General features: G+C 34.4%; 1 long non-coding RNA gene across 1 annotated transcript in view; it reads right to left on the bottom strand.

The window, feature by feature from the left end:
* LOC116560608 overlaps nt 1-19,597 on the bottom strand; it is an 84,643-nt gene that overhangs the window by 35,892 nt on the left and 29,154 nt on the right. Inside the window, exon 2 of the long non-coding RNA XR_004273045.1 lies at nt 15,385-15,487. This is a non-coding gene — a long non-coding RNA (uncharacterized LOC116560608). The remainder of the gene's footprint in view (nt 1-15,384; nt 15,488-19,597) is intronic.

The following is a 19,597-nucleotide window of genomic DNA, read 5'->3' as shown; positions in this document are numbered from 1 at the left end:
TTTACTAAGAATGAAACTGAAGATGAATTTTTAACATGCTACCAGAAGTTACTGATTAACAGGCATACCAATGTTTCAGATACTATATTCTGAATATATAAAAACCAAATTATGACTTTTATTCATTGTCATTAGAGACCAGTTTCAATAATATTTTAAAATACATTTTATTTTTTCTTTTACTCTTTAGTCATGAAATTTTTATAATATCAGAGGAGAAGGGAAAATAATTTTTTTTTAGGATACAGAAATTTTATTGCTTATAGACAAATTTAACTGTTAAGAGGGCAAATTATAAAGGATGTTGAAAAATGTAAATTTAAACAAACATCTCTTATTTTGACAGGATATGTGTCAGAGAGAACAAGTCTTGAGTCTTTCAGATATTATTGGGCCAGGCTAAAATAATTTCATTGTGAGAGCATTTTCCTTTCTCTGTGTGCAGTCTAAGTGCATATTTTGTGCTCTTAGGAATAACTTTCCAAAGCTGTGTGAAGAATGTAGCAATAAAATCTAATAAGAATTATGGCTCATGACTTGAATGATGTCAGTATCCTTTTAATCCTCCCAAACATGAAAACGTTTTCTCCTCTTAAGTAAGATTTCTTAACTCCTTATTTCTAAGGAAATAAGTAGATCTCAGCAATTCTATTGGCAAAGTAAGAGTTAAATGAAAATGTTTCTTTCCATTATTATTAATGCTTATACTGATGAAGGCCGCCTCTTTAGAAATGTGTTCTAGATAATATTTTTATGAATACATATTATTTTGTCTGATTATTTTACTGTTGAATTTATAATCTTTTGTTTTCTTCAAGCCAGTGGTTCTCGAACTTGAACATGAATCAGCATTACCTGGAAATCTTGTTGAAACACAGATTGCAGGGCCCATTCTGAGTTTCTGATTCAGAAGGCCTCTAGTGGGGTGTAAGAATTTGCATTTCTAACAGGTTCCTAGGTGATGCTGCTGATGCTAGTCTGGGACTCAAACTTTGACAACTGCTTTAAGCCATGTTACAAACAACCTTCTTATTTTACAAATTTAATTTAGTGGGATTCAACCATCATGAGGCATGTAGTTCCCTTGGTTTAGAAGAAGTCAAAGTTCATTAAGTGGACTATAGCTTGGCTTTTTGGTCATGCTAGATTTATTCCAGGTCAAAGCACTGCATATAAAAGAAAGCTTGGTTGATGAAATGGTTCGATGCTTGAAGATGTCAGACTGTAGAATCTCTGCGGGTAAGTGTGTGATTTCTTCAGTGACATCACATTTGCCTGCAGAGATTTTCCAGTCTGCCACTTTGAAGTTGTATTTAAGATGGAAAAAAAGTTGTCATCATTCTACAGTGATCTTTCTGGTCTTGGTAAATTTTAAAACTATATTTATTCAAGGTTAAAATTGGATGGGAAGCAGGAATTGTTGTTGGGATTCAGATAGGTGCATAAATGAGAATTGATACTCCTAATTTTGCCACACATCTCCATAGAGAATGAAGGAAAAGGCAAAAAGTGAAGTTTCCCAAGCCACAACCAGTGGATGAGACTAGTGTATGTTGGTCATGGAAGAAAGACTAGGCTTCTTATGACATCATTCATTTTTTTCTCAAATTATGCTGTGTGTTTCATATGTGCTTATTTTACCAGTGTTTTAGTCACACCAAAAGCCTTATGGTCAATCTAGGTAAATATCTTTGCATTTCAAGCACTTGTGTCTAATGTTAGACTTTGCAGTTGAGTTTCTCAGTCTTTCTTAATTTAGTTATGCCTAAGTAATCACAAGATTAGATGAGTAGAATGAGGAGATGTACTTTTTACTTTTATTCTCCCCATCTTTCTTCTACCTAATAATGGTCTTATAATAATACTATCACCTGCTGCTAATCTCTAAAGTGCTGGAATGATGCAAAATATGCAATATTTACTTTAAAGATCAAAAATCTAACTTGTGAATACTGCGATATTATTAACACTACAATGTTGGGTTTTTTGTCAATGTCAACTATAAATTTATTACAACATTTTCCTAGAACAGGGACTTTATATATTTTGTTCTCTTCTATATCCCAGTAAATAGAATAGTTCCTGGGCTATAGTAGGTGCTCAATTAACATTTATTACTGATCGGTTATTACTTAGGATGTTTTTGCAAATGCTTGTTTATCATTAGAAAGAATATATATATATATTCACATACTTTATTGATATTAGAGTGACATTTAATTTCAGACAAGAAACAGTGAGATAATATTTAAATATGTAAATTATATGTTGGTAATAAAGACTTGTCCTATGATAAAATACATTGTAATAAAACTTTTTTGTAATACTTGGTTTAGGAATAGATTAATAATTTCCTTAAAGTCTAACAATGTTATATTATGTTTTTCAGGCGTGTAGCTGAATTTCAGATGATGAGTTTTTTATTCTTGAGTTACATCCAAATTTATGTAATAATGAATCACAAAATTAGGGTTGATTATGTTTATACTACACAACACAGTGTCTTGATTATCTGTTAATCTGCTATATACACATCCTTGGACCTCGAGATGACTTTAAAAGAATCCTCTCAATTGCATTCTGACTTTCCTAAATAAACCATAAATAGAAACTTAACATAAAATCTCTCATAAGTGTGCAGAGGATGTAACAGGTGGCCCTGATCTGATGTAAGTGTAGCTAAAATAATGTGCTGAAAGAATTGCAGCTTAGAAAGATAGGAAACATCTGGGCTTCAAGGGAGAACATTTCCATCCTTTTTGCTGCTTTTAAAAATACAGAACTACATCATTCTGGGTTGCATAGAAAGAAGGGGCTTGTTTTAGGAACTCTGATCCTCAGTCGGCTGATCTAAAGCGCCAAAGGATGTGACTAGTATACCTTCATTATGGAAGAAACCATGATGGCTTATTATGCCATCATTCATTTTCTTTTCCAAATTATGATTTTTGTTAATATGTGCTTGCAGGGCCTGACTAACAGTGTCACTTGTTCTCTTGAAGGAAAATTGAATGATAGAATTATAGTTGCCATTTCTCCAATTGTTGATATCTTGTTTCTTTGCTCCACAGGAGGGCATGGATGGAACAGAGTTTTGAGACAAAAATCTTCATTTTGGTTGCCTCCATAACTAGGTTGTTTAGAAGCAGCCAGCCTATAATATAGGGTTCTTGTTAGTTTAAGCACTTAGGTAGAAAAAGACCCCTTCTATAAATGTAAATTTTTAATATCTAAGTATTATCTTCCATTAACATTAGTACAGATGAATTTATAAGATTATTTCTAGCAGACAGTAAAGATCTGAAAAAAACTGAACAGTACAATTACGTCTTAAAAGATCAGAGGTCGGGATCTACCCAGTGATTCTCAACCTGATATACATCAGAAACATTTGGATTTATGGAGAAGACAGATTTCCAAGCCCCAGCCAAGACCTCCCGAACCTGAACTTACAAGATGTGGACTTGAGAAGTCTCTTTAAAAAAATTAGTAAACTTTATTTTTTAGGGAAGTTTTAGATTCACAGCAAAATTGAGCGGAAAGTATAGAGAGTTCCCATATATCCTATCCCCATCCATGTACAATCTCTCCTACTAATGGCATCCCCCACCACAGTGATAACATTTGTTATAACAGATGAACCAGCATTCACACATCATTATCACCCCCAAATCCAAGGTTACATTAGAGTTCATTCTTGGTGTTCTCTATGTTTTGACAAATGTATAATGATACGTATCCACCACTGTAGTATCATGCAGAATGGCTTCAGTGCCCTAAAAATCCTCTGCCTATTCATCTCTTCCTCCCATCTAATTCATGGCACCCACTGATGTTTGTACTGTCTCCATGGTTTTTGCCTTCTTCTGAATGTCACATTATTGGAATTGCACAGCATTTAGCCTTTTCAGATTGGCTTCTTAATATTCATGTATTATATATAATATGTATACATATTACCAATATACGTACATTATGTAATAAATGTATTATATGTATGTATTATACATGTTATATATAATTATACATATTAAGTAATATATGTATATTGATAATATGTATACATATATATAATGTACATTTCCTCCATGTCTTTTCATGGCTTGATAGCTCATTTCTTTTTAGTACTGAATAATATTCCTTTGTCTGGATGTATCACAGTTTATTTATCCATTCACCTACTGAAATACATTTTGGTTTCTTCCAAGTTTTGGCAATTATGAATAAAGCTGCTGTAAACATCCATGTGCAGGTTTTTGTGAGAACATAAGTTTTCAGCTCCTTTGGGGTTGAAATACCAGGAGTGTGATTGCTGGATTGTATGGTAAAAGTATGTTTAGTTTTTAAAGAAACTGATGAACTGTCTTCCAAAGTGGCAGTACCATTTTACATTCCCCTCAGCAATGACTGAGAGTTCCTGTTTTTCCACATCCTCACCAGCATTTGGTGTTGTCAGTGTTCTGGATTTTAGCCCCTCTCTTAGCTGTTTGGTGGTATCTCATTTTAATTTTCAGTTCCCTAATGACATACAATATTGAAAATCTTTCATATGCTACTTACTATATCTTCTTTGGTGAGATGTCTATTCAGGTTTTTTGCCCATTTTAAAATTGGATTCATTTTATTATTGTTGAGTTTTTAGTGTTCTTTGTATATTTTGGATAACAATTCTTTATCAGATGTGATAAAGATTTTTTTTGCAAATATTTTCTCCCAGTCTGTAGCTTATCTACTCGATCTCTTAACATAATCTTTTGCAGAGCACAAGTTTTAAATTTTAATGAAGCCCAGCTTATCAATTATTTCTTTTTTTTCCTTTATTTTATTTTACTTTAAGTTCTGGGGCACATGTGCAGGTCATGCAGGATTGTTACATAGATATATACATGACATGGTGATTTGTTGCCTGCATCCTCCTGTCACCTACATTAGGTATTTCTCCTAATGTTATCCCTTCCTAATCTCCCCATGCCTTGTTCCTCCCCTAGCCCCCCAGCCCCCAACAGACCCCAGTGTGTAATGTTCCCCTTCCTGTGTCCATGTGTTCTCATTGTTTGACACCCACTTATGAGTGAGAACATGCAGTGTTTGGTTTTCTGTTCTTGTGTCAGTTTGCTGTAAATGATGGTTTCCAAATTCATCCATGTCCCTCCAAAGGACATGAACTCATCCTTTTTTATGGCTGAATAGTATTCCATGGTGTATATGTGCCACACTTTCTTTATCCAGTCTATCATTGATGGGCATTTGTGTTGGTTCTGAGTCTTTGCTATTGTAAACAGTGCTGCGATGAACATACATGTGCATGTGTCTTTATAATAGATCTATTTATAATCCTTTATGTATATACCCAGTAATGGGATTGCTGGGCCAAATGGTATTTCTGTTTCTAGATCCTTGAGGAATTGCCACACCATCTTCCACAATGGTTGAATTAATTTACACTCCCACCAACAGTGTAAAAGTGTTCCTTTTTCTTCACATCCTCTCCAGCATCTGTTATCTCCTGATTTTTTAAATGATCGTCATTCTAACTGGCATGAGATGGTATCTCAATGTGGCTTTGATGTACATTTCTCTAACAACAGTGATGATGAGCCTTTTTTCATATGTTTTTTGGCCACATAAATGTCTTCTTTTGAAAAGTGTCTGTTCATATCTTTCACCCACTTTTTGATAGGGTTGTTTGTTTTTTTCTTGTATATTTATTTTAGTTCTTTGTAGATTCTGGATATTAGCCCTTAGCCAGATGGGTAGCTTGCAAAAATTTTTTCCCATTTTGTTGGTTGCTGGTTCACTCTAATGATTGTTTCTTTTGCTGTGCAGTAGTACTGAAGTTTAATTATATGCCATTTGTCTATTTTGGCTTTTGTTGCCATTGCTTTTGGTGTTTTAGTCATGAAATCCTTGCCTATACTGGACCCCTTCCTTACACTTTACACAAAAATTAACTCCAGATGGATTAAAGATTTAAACACAAGACCTAACACCATAAAAACCCTAGAAGAAAACCTAGGCAATACCATTCAGGACATAGGCTTATCAATTACTTTTTTCATAGGTTATGCCTTTGGTGTTATATCTAAAAAGTCAATGCTGTACTGGAGGTCATCTAAGTTTTTTCTTGTGTTATCTTCTAGGAGTTTTATCGATTTGAATTTTATATTCAGGCCTATGAACCACCATGAGTTAATTTTTGTGGAGGATATAAGATTTGTGTCTAGATTATTATTATTTTTTTGCATGTGGATGTCCAGTTGTTCCAGCACCATTTCTTGAAAAGACTCTTTGCTCCATTGTATTGCCTTTGCTCCTTTGTCAAAGATCAGTTAACTATATTTGTGTGGGTGTATGTCTAGGCCCTCTATTATGTTCCATTAATCTATTCATCTGTTCTTTCACCAATACTACACTAGCTCGATTACCATAATAATATAGTAAGTCTTGAAGTCAGGTAGTGTCAGTCCTTCAATTTTATTCTCCTTCAATAATGAGTTGGTATTGTGGATCTTTTGCCTCTGCACATAAACATTAGAATTGGTTTGTCAATATACACAAAATCACTTTCTGGGACTTTTATTGGGAGTTCTTTCAATCTATAGTTCAAGTTAAGTATAACTGACATATTGACAATATAGTTTTCTTAGGAACATGAACTATCTATTTAGTTCTTCCTTGATATCTTTCATCAGACTTCTGTAGTTTTTTATAGAGATCTTGTTAGATTTATAGTTAAGTATTTCATTTTTAGGGTATTAATATAAATGGCAATGTGTTGTTAATTTCAAATGTCACTGTTCATTGCTGGTATATAGGAAAGTGATTGACTTTTTTTGAGGAGTTTTTTCTTTTTTTTTTTTTTCCCATTTATTTATTTTATTGCATTTTAGGTTTTGGGGTACATGTGAAGAACATGCAGAATTGTTGCATAGGAACACACATGGCAGTGTGATTTGCTGCCTTCCTCCCCATCACCTACATCTGGCATTTCTCCCCTTGCTATCTCTCCCCAGCTTCCCACCCCCCACCCTCCCTCCCCTATTTCCCCCCAACTGACCCCAGTGTGTAGTGCTCCCCTCCCTGTGTCCATGTGTTCTCATTGTTCAACACCCGCCTATGAGTGAGAACATGCAGTGTTTGATCTTCTGCTCTCTCGAGGAGTTTTTCATTGATTATTTTGGGTTTTCTATATATATATGGTCATGCCATCTGTGAACAAAAACTGTTTTATTTCTTCTCTTCCAATCCGTATATTTTCTATTTCCTTTTCTTGTTTTATTGCATTAGCTGGAACTGCCAGTATGGTGTCAAAAATCAGTGGAGAGAAGAGACATTCTTGTGTTATTCCTGATCTTAGTGAGAAAGCTTTGAGCTTCTCACCATTAAGTATGATGTTTGCTATAGTTTCTTTGGTAGATATTCTTTTTTTTTTTTTTTGGTAGATATTCTTTATAAGTTTAGGGGATTCCTTTCTATTCCTAGTTTGCTGAGAGTTTTTTTAAAAACCATAAATAGGTGTTGCATTTGTCAAATACTTTTTCTGCATCTATTGATAGGATCATGTGATTTTTCTTTAGTTTTTTTGAAATGCTAGATTTCATTAACTTTCAAATGTTGAACCATCCTTGCAAAACTGGGATAAATCACAGTTAGTCATGGTGTAAAACTATTTTTATACATTGTTGAATTTGACTTGCTAATATTTTGTAGAGGATTTCTGCATCTCTGTTCATGAGAGGCATTGGTCTGTAGTCTTTCTTGTAATGTCTTTGTCAGATTTTGGTATTAGGGTAATGCTGGCCTCATGGGATGAGTTAGGAAGTATTCCCTCTGTTTTTATTTTCTAAAACAGATTATAGAGAACTGGTGTAATTTCTTCTTTAAATGTTTGGTAGAATTCATGAGCATGCTTATCTGGAGCTTGTGCTTTCTGTGTTGGAAGGTTCTTAATTACTGATCTAATTTCACTAATAGATATAGGCCATTCACATTGTTCATTTCTTTTAGTGTGAATTTTGGCAAACTGTATCAAGGAATTGGTTCGTTTCATCCAAATTATCAAATCTGTGTGTATACAGTTGTTCATAATATTCTTTTATTATCCTTTTAATGCCCATGATATCTGCAAGGTATCCTCGATTTCATTTCTGATATTAGTGCTTATCATTAAGATTAGTTTTATCTTTTTTTCTTATTTATCCTGGTTAACGATTTATCTTATTATCTTTTCAGAGAACCAGCATTTGGTTTTGTTGAATGTTTCTATTGATTTGCTGTTATCAATTTCATTGATTTCTGCTTTAATTTTTAATTTTTTCTGCTTTCCTCGGATTTAATTTGTTCTTTTTCCCCTAGTTCCCTAAAGTGGAAGCTTAGGTTATTTATTTTAGATCTTTCTTCTTTCATAATACAAGCATTAAATGTTATAAGCTTCTCTCTAAATGTTGCTTCATTGCATTCCACAAATTTTGATAAGCTGTATATTTTTAATGTCACTTGAGATTTATTCTTTGACTCATATGTTATTTAAAGGTGTGTTAGTCTCTAAGTTTTTTGAGCTTTTCCAGTTATCATTCTGTTATTGATATTTTGTTTAATTCCATTATGTTCTAACAGCATACATTGTATGATTACCATCCTTTTAAAAATTTTAAGGTGTATATTATGGCCCAGAAAGTATTCTATCCTGGTGAATGTTCCATGTGAGCTTGAGATAGATGTGTAATCTGTTGTTGGATGAAATAATCTATGGATGTCAATTATACCCCATTGATTGATGGTGTTGTTGAGTTCAACTATGTCTTTACTGATTTTCTGTCTCTTGGATCTGTCCATTTCTGACAGTGGTAAAGTCTCCAATTATAATAGTAGATCTATCTATTTCTCCTTGCATTTCTGTCAGTTTTTGCTTCACATACTTTCGTGCTCTGTTGAGTGCATACATGCTAACAACTGTCATGTTGTTTTAGAGGATTCACCCTTCCATCATTATGGAGTAGCTCTCTTTATCCCTCCTAACTAGCTCTGAAGTTGGCTCTCTTTGAAATTAATATAGCTACTCCTGATTTTTTAAACAGATTTTCTGCTTTCTTTTGATTAGTAGTACATGGTATTTTTTTCTTTATACTCTTAATCTTTACATGTCTTTATATTTAAAGTGGGTTTCTTTTATACAACTTGTAGTTGGGTCTCGTTTTTTAATCTACTCTGAGAATCTCTGTCAGTTAGTTGGCATAGACCATTGGAGGTTAAAGTGATTATTATAGTTGGATTAATATGTACTTTATTTATTATTATTTTCTATTTATTCTTCTTGCTCTTCATTCCCATTTTGTCCTCTATACTTTTTCTGCTTTTGTAGTTTAATTGAACATTTTATATGATTTCATTTTCTCTCCTTTCTAAAAAAAACATTCAGTAGTTGCCCCAGAGTTTGCAATAGACATTTATAATGAATTCAAGTCCAATTAACAATATACTGCTTTATGAGCAGTGCAAGTACATTATAATATCAAAATATTCCTAACTCCTCTGCTCTGTCTTTCGTATCATTGCCATTATTCACTCACTTACACATAAGCATACATTAGCATATATATGTATGTTTATGTGTGTGCACATATGCATAAAATTATAAGTGTACATAATTGAATATATCATTGTTATTTTGAACAAACTGTTTAGTGTTAAGTCAATTAAGAATAAGAAAAATAAAAGTTTTATTTTACTTTCACTGATTCATTCTCCATTGCTCCTTTCTTTGTGTAGATCTGAGTTTCTAACTGATATAATTTTCTTTTGTTCTGAAGAACTTCTTTTAAGAATTTCTTGCAAGACAGGACTACTGGCCAACAGATTCTCTCAATTTCTCAAAAAGTAAAGAAGAAATACTTTTGAAGGATAATTTCACATCATACAGAGTTCTAGGCTGGTAGTTTTTATCTCTACAATTTAAATATTTTACACCACTCTCTTCTTTCTTGCATGTTCTGAGGAAGTCAGGTGTAATTCTTATTTTTGCTTCTCTATAGGTAACTTGTGATGGACCCACTATGTATGGGTCCTCCTGAGTTTTTAACTTTCAGACATGTCCACACTGATCTTCTAGCAATTGCAGTTCTGATTTTCTAACCCTGGCACTGGCTCCTGAGAAACAGACTGCTCATAGACTTCTGCTCCAGTAAGTTGTGATTCTCTGTATTTGTCTGTCTGTCTCTCCAATTTTGGGGACAGCAATTTGTCCTATGACCTCACTTCTCTGACAGATCTAAGAAAAGCTGTTGATTTTTCAGGTTTTCTTGTTTTTTACTTGTTAGAGTGGTGACTTCTTAAGCGCCTAACATACTGTACTTGAAACTAAAACTCTAGATGTCTCTGCTTTTTAAGATGAGTCAGATGATTGGACAGGTTGAGAGACGGTTTTTGAACTTTAAAAAGTAATGCCATATTATCTCGAAAAAATCTATGAATTTATAATTTTATAAAAATAATAAAATTGATAAGGTGGGGCTGTTCTGGTTGGATTGTGTGTGTGTTAGCGAGGGAGGGAACCAGGGTTTTGTCCTCTCAGCCCCTTATGACAGCCCAAACAGCCTCTTCAGAGCCCCCTTTTGCAAATCACACTGGTCTTTCCAGCATGGGGAACTGTCAAATGGTCTCAGGTTTTGGAGGGTATGGTGTGAAAGCTCTTGGTGCCTGGAGTGCCAATTAAGTGAAAGAGGAACAGCACTCAAAGGGGCACAGACTTCAGATATCAGTCTTAAAACTGCCACTGGAAAGTGAAGGGGGTGGGAGGGTGATGCAGTTGGAATTGAAGTTAGAAATCTGTTTGCTGGCAAAAAGACCATTTTGCAACATGCCTCCTTTAAATGACCCTACCCGTGTAGGCTGTTATTTAGTTAACCCAGCATAAGGGGATGTTTTAAAGGTGGAGAATTGCCCTGGTGATGAACAAATATGAGAAATAAACTTCCAGTGGGGCTGGGTTGCCTGCTGACTGTGATTTCCTGATGATCTATAACAATGGTTATTCACGAACAGCTGGCGCATGTCTCCCTCGGACAAAGCCACTGGGAAGCACAGGCGCTCTGATTGGTGAACCAGAACCGTTTCCCTGGTAACAGTTAACTAGCACGTGTTTTATTGTTTCCAACTGCTTTTCCTGGGGTATTTGCAGGTGGTGGGAGATGCTTTCTTAAAGAGGGGTCATAACCTCATGAACTTTCAGATGTTGCAACAAATTGGGGAACAAAACATTTTTCTTTTTTCAAATATATTAAGTAAATCTTATTACATAGCATTTTCAAGACAAATGCAGCCCAACAGTTTTTCCTTTTTGCCATTATTTCCAGATGTTATCAATTTTAAAGTTAGCATTCCATTTTAAGAACAGGATCCATAGGAAGGTGATATTAATAATATGTATAGCAGTAAAGTATTATTTTGCCCTTTTTGGAGGTGTGTTCTGGTTCTACATTTTGCTATAAAATGTGAGCTCAAACAGTAAAATGTGAGTATTTTTAATTGGCCTTTTAATGGTTTGTATATTTTGCCTCTTCATTAATTAACTCAGTGTTTTTGCCTTTACTGGTAGTTTTGTCATTTTTAATGCACCCGAAAAATTATAGTATTTTTATAAAATACAAGACTAAATAAGATTTGATATTAGAATTTTCTTCTATATTTATTTGGCATGTTTTTGAAAGGATTGGTTAATTTCCAGATGGATAGCTCCCTCTTCTGTCTGGTTTGCAGAATTCACATCTTTCGAAAGCAGAGATGGAAGGTGAAGTACGTAGCACAGAATTCTTTATCTTGGCAGCAGGTTGAATGTAGTTACTACATGAAGAATAACAAATTCATGTATTGGAATATGGAGAAAGCTTCCACTGTAATAATTTGGTTTAAAATAAAACTGTCTATCCTGCCATAAATGCTAGCTACAAGTAAATGAAAACATTCCCTTAAGTTAATATTGAACTTTATCTGCAGACATCCCTGAAAAAATGCAGACCTGATCAATCACTTGACTGAACTCTACTTGAAACACTTGGACTTTGGTAAAATAAGCATTTGCCACTTGATTTGTACAGAATTCCAACAGAAGTGCAACTCAAGTCTTCTCTTGAGCCTGATTTGCAAGACTCTTTCTGGTAAGTGTTCTTCATGGGTTTGCAAATGTGCACCTACTTATAAAGATCAGTGGCATTCAAATACTTTTCTGCAGGAACTCAGAATTAAAAAAAAATCTTTAAAGCATTTCTTTAAAAATATTTTTCCTTTGTTTCCTTGGATCCAATTCAATCACTACACCCAGAATTAGGGTTATGCTCTGAAAGTGAACACAAAAAATCATAACCTAAACTTATAACTGTAGAAGCAAAAGAGCTAGTAAAATTATTTATGATAATAAGGGTACTTATGTACAGTCTGTGTTTATAGAGATACAATGAAGTGGTACATTTTTATGTGAAGAGGGAAACATAGATTAATTCAAGCTCACCCTTCTCGTTTCTCTCAGTGGCAGGGTGAAATGGGAGTGAGGGGTGTCTTATAAACCTAATTATTTGAATATATGTTATGTGAGCACTGTCTTCAACTCTCTGCTTTTGTTGAGGTAGGCATAGCTCAGGGACCTCTGAAGGAGAAACATTTGACCTCACACACTCTTGTTGGTACCATGTTATTGTATTCTTTCTTTTTAGATTCATTAGAGAAGTACAAATGATATTTTTTATATAAGGAATAATTTGCATATAGTGAAATGAGAATCAGAAAATTAGTCATTATCAAAATTTGTAGACTTAAGCATATATTTGAAAATTAAAAATTACCTTCTCATCTTCAAGTGGGTAAAATAACCAAGTCATAAAGTATTCCATAATACATTTCACATGAAATGAGGGAATTGCTGGAAATCACAGACCATAGAACACTCAATTCAGTCTCTCCTTCCACAGATGAAATATTAAGCCCAGAAGGGCAGTTGTCTTGTTCAGGGTCCTGCAGCTAGCTAGTGACAGAGCTGTTTTCTCTGGCTCTCATTCAAGTGCTCTTTTGCTCAGGCCATGCTCTGTGCCATGGTCAAGGAGTTCTTCCCTAAGGGTACTTGGCTGTGGCTCCATGAATACAGATTATGTAATTTCTTTCCTCCTCCAAATGAATAAACTCTGGCCCAATTTCCCAGATTTGCATTCCAGTGACTTACTTGGTGAGTGACTTTGGACTAGTTAACCAACCTCTCTGTGCTTCTTTTTACTTCTACAAAATGAGGATAATAATAGTGCATCTCTCAGAAAGTTAAGATCAGTATTGTGTTGTGGCTCAGTGTCTGGTACAGAGAAAGCTCTCAATAAGTGTTATCTATTATTTTTATTATTGTAATTTTCTGCCTACTTTTCTCAAGTGTTTTCTCCAGTGTGTCTTAATTCACTCTGCAGCATGTAGTAATCACACTCTGAAATGACTGAAGGTTGCACACCCATGTGCATAGCAGCCTTATTGACAGTAGCCAAAAGGTAGAAGCAATCCAAGTGTCAAATGACAGATGAACGGATAAGCAGAATGTGGTGCATATACATAAAATAGAATATTATTCAGTCTTAAAATGGAAGAAAATTCTGACACATGCTACAACATTGATGAACTTTGAAAACATTATGCTAGGTAAAATTAAGCCAGCACAAACAGACAAATACTATAATGATTCCATTTACATGTAAGGTACCTAGAATACTCAATTCATAAAGACAGAAAGTAGAATGGTGTTTGCCAAGGGCCTGGAAGAGGGGAATGGAGGAGGTGTTGTTTATGAATATAGAGTTTTCTTAAGATCAAAACAGTTCTGGTGATTAGTTGCCCAATAATGTGAATGTATTTAACACTACTGAATTGTATGTTTAAAAATGATTAAGATGCTAAATTTTATGTTATGTGTATTTTACTACTCTTAACAACAACAACTACAAAATGATTGAAGGGCTTAGTGCACATAGAACATATTAGTTATATTAGTTAGCTCTGGATATTTTGACCTCTTGGTCCCAGAGCTCTGGGCCAGTGCTGTGGGTTAGAATCAGAAAGGATTCTGTTGGAGGCTAAGTATGTGGTCGTAGAGCTCAAACATCATAGCTGTTTTAGTTCTGTTTCCTTCCTCCAAGATTGCTGATTTCCTGCCAGAGATGGACTTAATTTCCAGAGCCTTACAGTTTATGAACTTGGATGAAAATACAGAAGCACACTTTCCCCATAGACACATGAAGAAACCCCTCAGAGACTCTTCAAAAAATGCAAACACATGAAAAGCAATTTGATTCAGCAAGTTTACCATTAACAACACCTCCTTTGGGGACAGGAATGGTGTAGTGATAGTATAGGCTGTTAGAAAGAAGCTTAGAAACTGCCCTATGGAATAAAGAAAGCTAAAGGGAGAGAAATAAAAAGGGAGAAGAAAACTATATTTTAGTTTAGAATTTTTTTTGAAATTTCTGTTTAATTATCATTATTATCTACAGAGATGATTAAAAGCATCAAACATTTCCAGGATAAAACCCAAGCACAACTGGAAAAGGCTTTATACTAAATTGGCATTTGATAATTTCTTAGAATAATCTGATGTAAAAGTTGTCTCCCTTTTATTTCAATTTAAGAATCCCTTTCATCTTTTACTCAATAGTCAATATCCTTTTAATTTCAATTCAATAACATTTCTGAATATCTAATATGCATGTAGTGTAGGCCCTGTGTCTCAGAAAAAAAATACTGGGTTAGGGTTTTTAAAATAAGTTTTAAAAGAAGGTAAATATTTAAAGCTTAAAATGTTTTTAAAAAATTTACTGTTCAAAATACTGAGCTATACTGAAAATCATAATAAATGGTCATTCTTCCAAATAAAATTCCCTTTATGATTATGGGACTTATATAAACTAAATGTGTGCAGAAGAAATTTCTTCAACTATATTGTAGGGTGAATGTAATCTTTTCAGATATGCTGGTAGGGAATAATCACTACATTAGTGAAATGTTTGCTCAAGCCAGCATTGAAAAGAGACAGATTTCCCTTTATCAGCTTCTCAAAAATGACAACTAAAATGGTCAGTATTGGGACAGGATTAAAGTCTAAGTCTGTAAATTTTCAAATGCCACATTTTTGAAATAATCAGGTGTTTTGCTTTAAGTGTATTAAATTTAAGTGTATTAATATTTAATATAAATATTGAAATATAATTATTAATTTATTCAGCAGCAACAACCCAATCCTAATTTCAGCATTGTCTTAATAGAAAGCCTGGGTTTATGAATCCACAGGCTTTTTATTAAAATTCCAAGAGGTCAATAACAATCTTGTAATCAGAAAATATGCATAAAGGAGAACATGAGACTTACCAAGAAATGTAGCTGTAACAGCGCATGACAAAAGGCACATTTTGGAGACACGATTCAATTTCCTGCTTTTCAGCATCAGGTACTTTATCTGACCATCTGAAGGCTTTAGAAATAGGTGGAAAAAGGTGGGAGTCTTTAATATTAAGAGCTATGAAATGTGAAAAACAGGCCCTGACAAACACAGCTAAGTACATCCATGGATTTCATAATAGAAACAGTTCCACTTTCATTCTCAATATTTCTAGTTGAATAATTGTCCACCACCCCAAGGATTCTTAACAAAAAACATTTTACCCTTTTGAGAGGAAGACAGCATTTGAGTTCATTTTGAAAGTTTCACATTTAGCTTTTAGCCAAAAATGAACCTTTGGTGGCTTTTGAATCCCTTTTATGTCTTAAAGCCTTAGAGAGAAGCCAAAGAGAAAGAGATCAGATCACGGCCTACCTCTTTCAGCCCTTGAGAATTCCCTTTCCAAGTAGTTTCTTAAATAGTGAGGCTGCATCAGAACCCCCAGTTCTTTTCCTTAGAAGTTATTAAATCAGCAGAAAGACCGACAATAATGGCACATGAAATGTAAGTTTTGTATAGGAAACAGACAGGCAGTCTACACTTTGTTATTCACTTGATAGACAGAGCCATTTTGACAGCCCTAACCTTGGAAACCACAGGTCCTGCTGAGCTCAGCAGGAGTCAAACGCTGAGTACCATCTGTCAAAGCTTTATTTTCCCCCCTCCTCATCCACGCCTTTACTATAAGATGCTAACAAGAGCCCTGAATGAAAGTAGCTAACTACAGTTAAACTTGTGTGCATTGTAACACTAATGTTGGGGTAAGAAACTCACTCCGGGAATCTACCAAATTTGAGTGAACAGAATTGAGTATTCTATGTCTTTTCTTAATTGTTATCAACAACATTGAAAAAGTGTGAAAAAGTGTTGGGGTTGAGAAACCCCATACTAACAACTAATACTCCAAAATAAGGAAATTGCACATCATGTTGTATGTTTTTGCCAATTCTGTAGCTAAAATGAATGGGTTGGAAAGTTCTCAACTCTAAGGATTTTTTTTTCTTAATGTTGTTTAATTAAACCTGTGCAAGAACAACAAATTCATTTCTTTCTAAAAAATAGAGATTTTGATGAGTTAAACTTGTGCTTTATAAAATAACTCATTCAATACAACGACTCTTTCCGTCTCTCCCTGGCATAATCAATTCTAAAACATTAACAGGCCTAATAATAATAAAATCAATTAAATCAAGTGTGGTATAGCTCATGCTGCACTTGTATAAAAGACAGTATATCAATTGAAACTTAAATGAGCTCACAAAGGCATTGCTTTCCACTAAGCACTACCAAAATGCTACATTTTTGAAGTACAAATTTATTTGCTTGCATTTAAAATTTTTATATATTTAATGAAAAATTTAGATATCAATTTAAAAATCCTTCATTTGGAATATCATTTTTAGCACACAGTTTCTTAAAAAATGTAGAGAACATTTCTATAAACACAGATTAAAAAAATAGTAGGTTAGAATTAAAACACTGAATAAAGCTGAGCTAATTCTTTTTAGCAGAATTATTCATTATTTTAATTTTCAGTTATTCTACTACAAAGACTAATGTTTCATTTTTTCTAGTCTTTTTCCCAATTTTCCCAAATGCTCAAAATAGCTATAAAGTATTACATCATGAGAATAATGCTATATATATGTACTAGATATACTATACTATAGCAAGTAATTATTTATTGTTTAGTGGTTAATAACATTGTCAAGAAGACACTGTGAAGTATTATTAAATTAATCAATTATTGTAGTCATACAGGTGTGTACTTTTTATCATTTTGCTGAATGTTCCATGTGTACATGTTTTGCAGGGATTTGAGAGACATTGTGTATAAACACCTGAAATCCTGTATGTGAAATATTTTTTATTAATTGCACATCGAGAGGTGATTTTGCTATTTAAAGTGACCAGGTGGTGATTTATTTGCGATGTGAAAACTAGCTGTCATAAATAATAGTTTCTAGTATCACAAGGTTGAATTTTGTCCATCAGTTTTGCAAGACGACTTCAGCTGTATATATGCGTGAATGCATCTGAAAGAAGTCTCAATAGGTACTATTTGAGTTGGGGCTTTGCCCCTTTTCCTAGTTTTCCTCATCTGCCCATCAGCCCAGGAGCAGCTGAGGAAGGAAGCTGCCTTTGCTGGCAGACAGGGTGCCTGATGGGTAAACACTTCTTCCACCAGTGTGCTTCTGCCTGAAATCCTTTCTTAAGGGGGCAGGACACAACTTTCACTGCATTGAGAGAAGATTCAAAGGCAAATGCCCCAGGGAGAGGAAACGCATGGATCTAAATTAATCTTGCTGACAGTTATTCTGAAAGCAAAGAGAAGCAAAGGAGAGCAGGAGGGGAGGCACCTCCAGATGGAGAAGGGGCAAAGACAGGGGAGGCAAACTTGGCCTTCCTTAAGGTTTTACCTAAGGAGGGCTGCCTGAAGTGTCCATGCATAACCTTCCTTTGCCTCATGCTTGTGTTAAACTTTTTTGATTGCCATTGTTATGCTTTTAGTTTTCAGAATCTCAGAGTTAGGGAAATATTAAGGGTCAGTTAGTCTAACTCTTCCTTACAGAGATGAAGAAACAGACCCAGACAAATCTACTCCGTGATTTATCCAAACCCTGATTTTTTTTTTAAAGCCCCATCTCCTCCTCTGTAAAATAGGGGTGATAATATTACAGACCTCAGAGGATTTAATGAGCAATGTTGAAGCCTTTAGTGCAAGTCCTGAGCACAGAGAAAGTGCCCAATAATTGTTCATTTTCGTTATTACCATACATGAATTCAGAATCAGACTTAGTGATAATTTATGGTAACTATATTAGGTCTCATGGTTACTAATTTGTTTTCATTTCCTGTTTATAAATTTTTTTTTGTAAGGAGCTAACAGAAACAACAACTGCTGAAAATTTATAAAGCAATTACCTTATTCTATTTATCTTGATAAAATATGATGCATTTTGCAAATGGTTTTTTTCTAGATGTGTACCTTTGTTTACACAGTTGGAATAATAACGTACTACAATTTTATATCCTGCTTTTCTTTTTGACATCATACCAGAATTTTTAATGTGGCTACCAATTCTTGGTGAATATCATTTTAAATGAGTAAATGTTCCATAATTTAATTAGCCATATCCTTATAACAGAGTTTATTGGTTGCTTTCAGTTTTTCTGTTATAAGTAATACTCCAATGTCTATTTCAGGATGTGTTTCTTTGGGTGTGTTTTTTTAGAAATTAGATTACAAATTAGAACTTGTATATTTTTGTTACTATTGCTACTTATTGCTAAATCATGGCCTCACTTTTCTATTTTTATTTCATTAATGTTGTTTTATAAATGTTCTTTTAAAAATTATTATTTTGTAGTGACAGGGTCTGGCTCTGTAGACCAGGCTGGTCTCCAACTTCTGGCCTCAGGCAATTCTCCCACCTCAGCCTCCAAAAGTGTAGGGGTTATAGGGGTGAGTTACACTGGCCTAATGTCTTTTGCTTTATTGGACATCCAATTGGTTTTTTTAAAGATGCGATTGTTTTCAAAGTGATAGGGGTAAGTAATGGCAGAACCAATACTTGAAGCCCTCTTTTTACTACCCCATAATAATAACGCCAAAGGGAAAAACTTCCCAACATTAAGATGTGGAGGAATCATCCATTCCTTAGGGACTAGCTGAGGTAGCATAAAGTGTAGAAGTCTAGAAGTTGGGAGTTCTGAGTTCGAGTCCTATTACCACTAATAATGAACTATAACATAGATTCATTGATTCTTGCCCATATTTCCTGGAGCGTCTGAAGTTTAGAGAATGCACTGGAGTGCTCTTGAAGCAGTGTAAATCTCTGCAATGGAGGGCAGTGTCTCACTCTCTGAATCCTGAGCACTGAGTTGCTCTAAGAGGCTGTCGTATAGCGCTTCTTAAACTTGATCTTGTTACATTCTGGATCTCGTTAAATTCTGTTTCAATAGTTTTGGGGTGGGCCTGAGATTTTGCATTTTTAAAAAGGTCCCAAGTAATCCTGATGATGCTGCTGGTTCACGGACCCGCTTTTAGAAGCAGCCACCTTGAGTATCAGTGGTCGTTCATTTGCACGGTTGACTGTCCCCATGGTATAGAGCACCCTTAATCACAGAGCAATTTTAATC

The sequence above is a fragment of the Sapajus apella genome, unplaced genomic scaffold, assembly GCF_009761245.1.
Source record: "Sapajus apella isolate SASKATOON/1434 unplaced genomic scaffold, GSC_monkey_1.0 scaffold26, whole genome shotgun sequence".
NCBI classification, from domain to species: Eukaryota; Metazoa; Chordata; class Mammalia; order Primates; family Cebidae; genus Sapajus; species Sapajus apella.
Note: the sequence above shows the minus strand (reverse complement) of the source record. Positions and strands in the feature narration are given on the sequence as shown.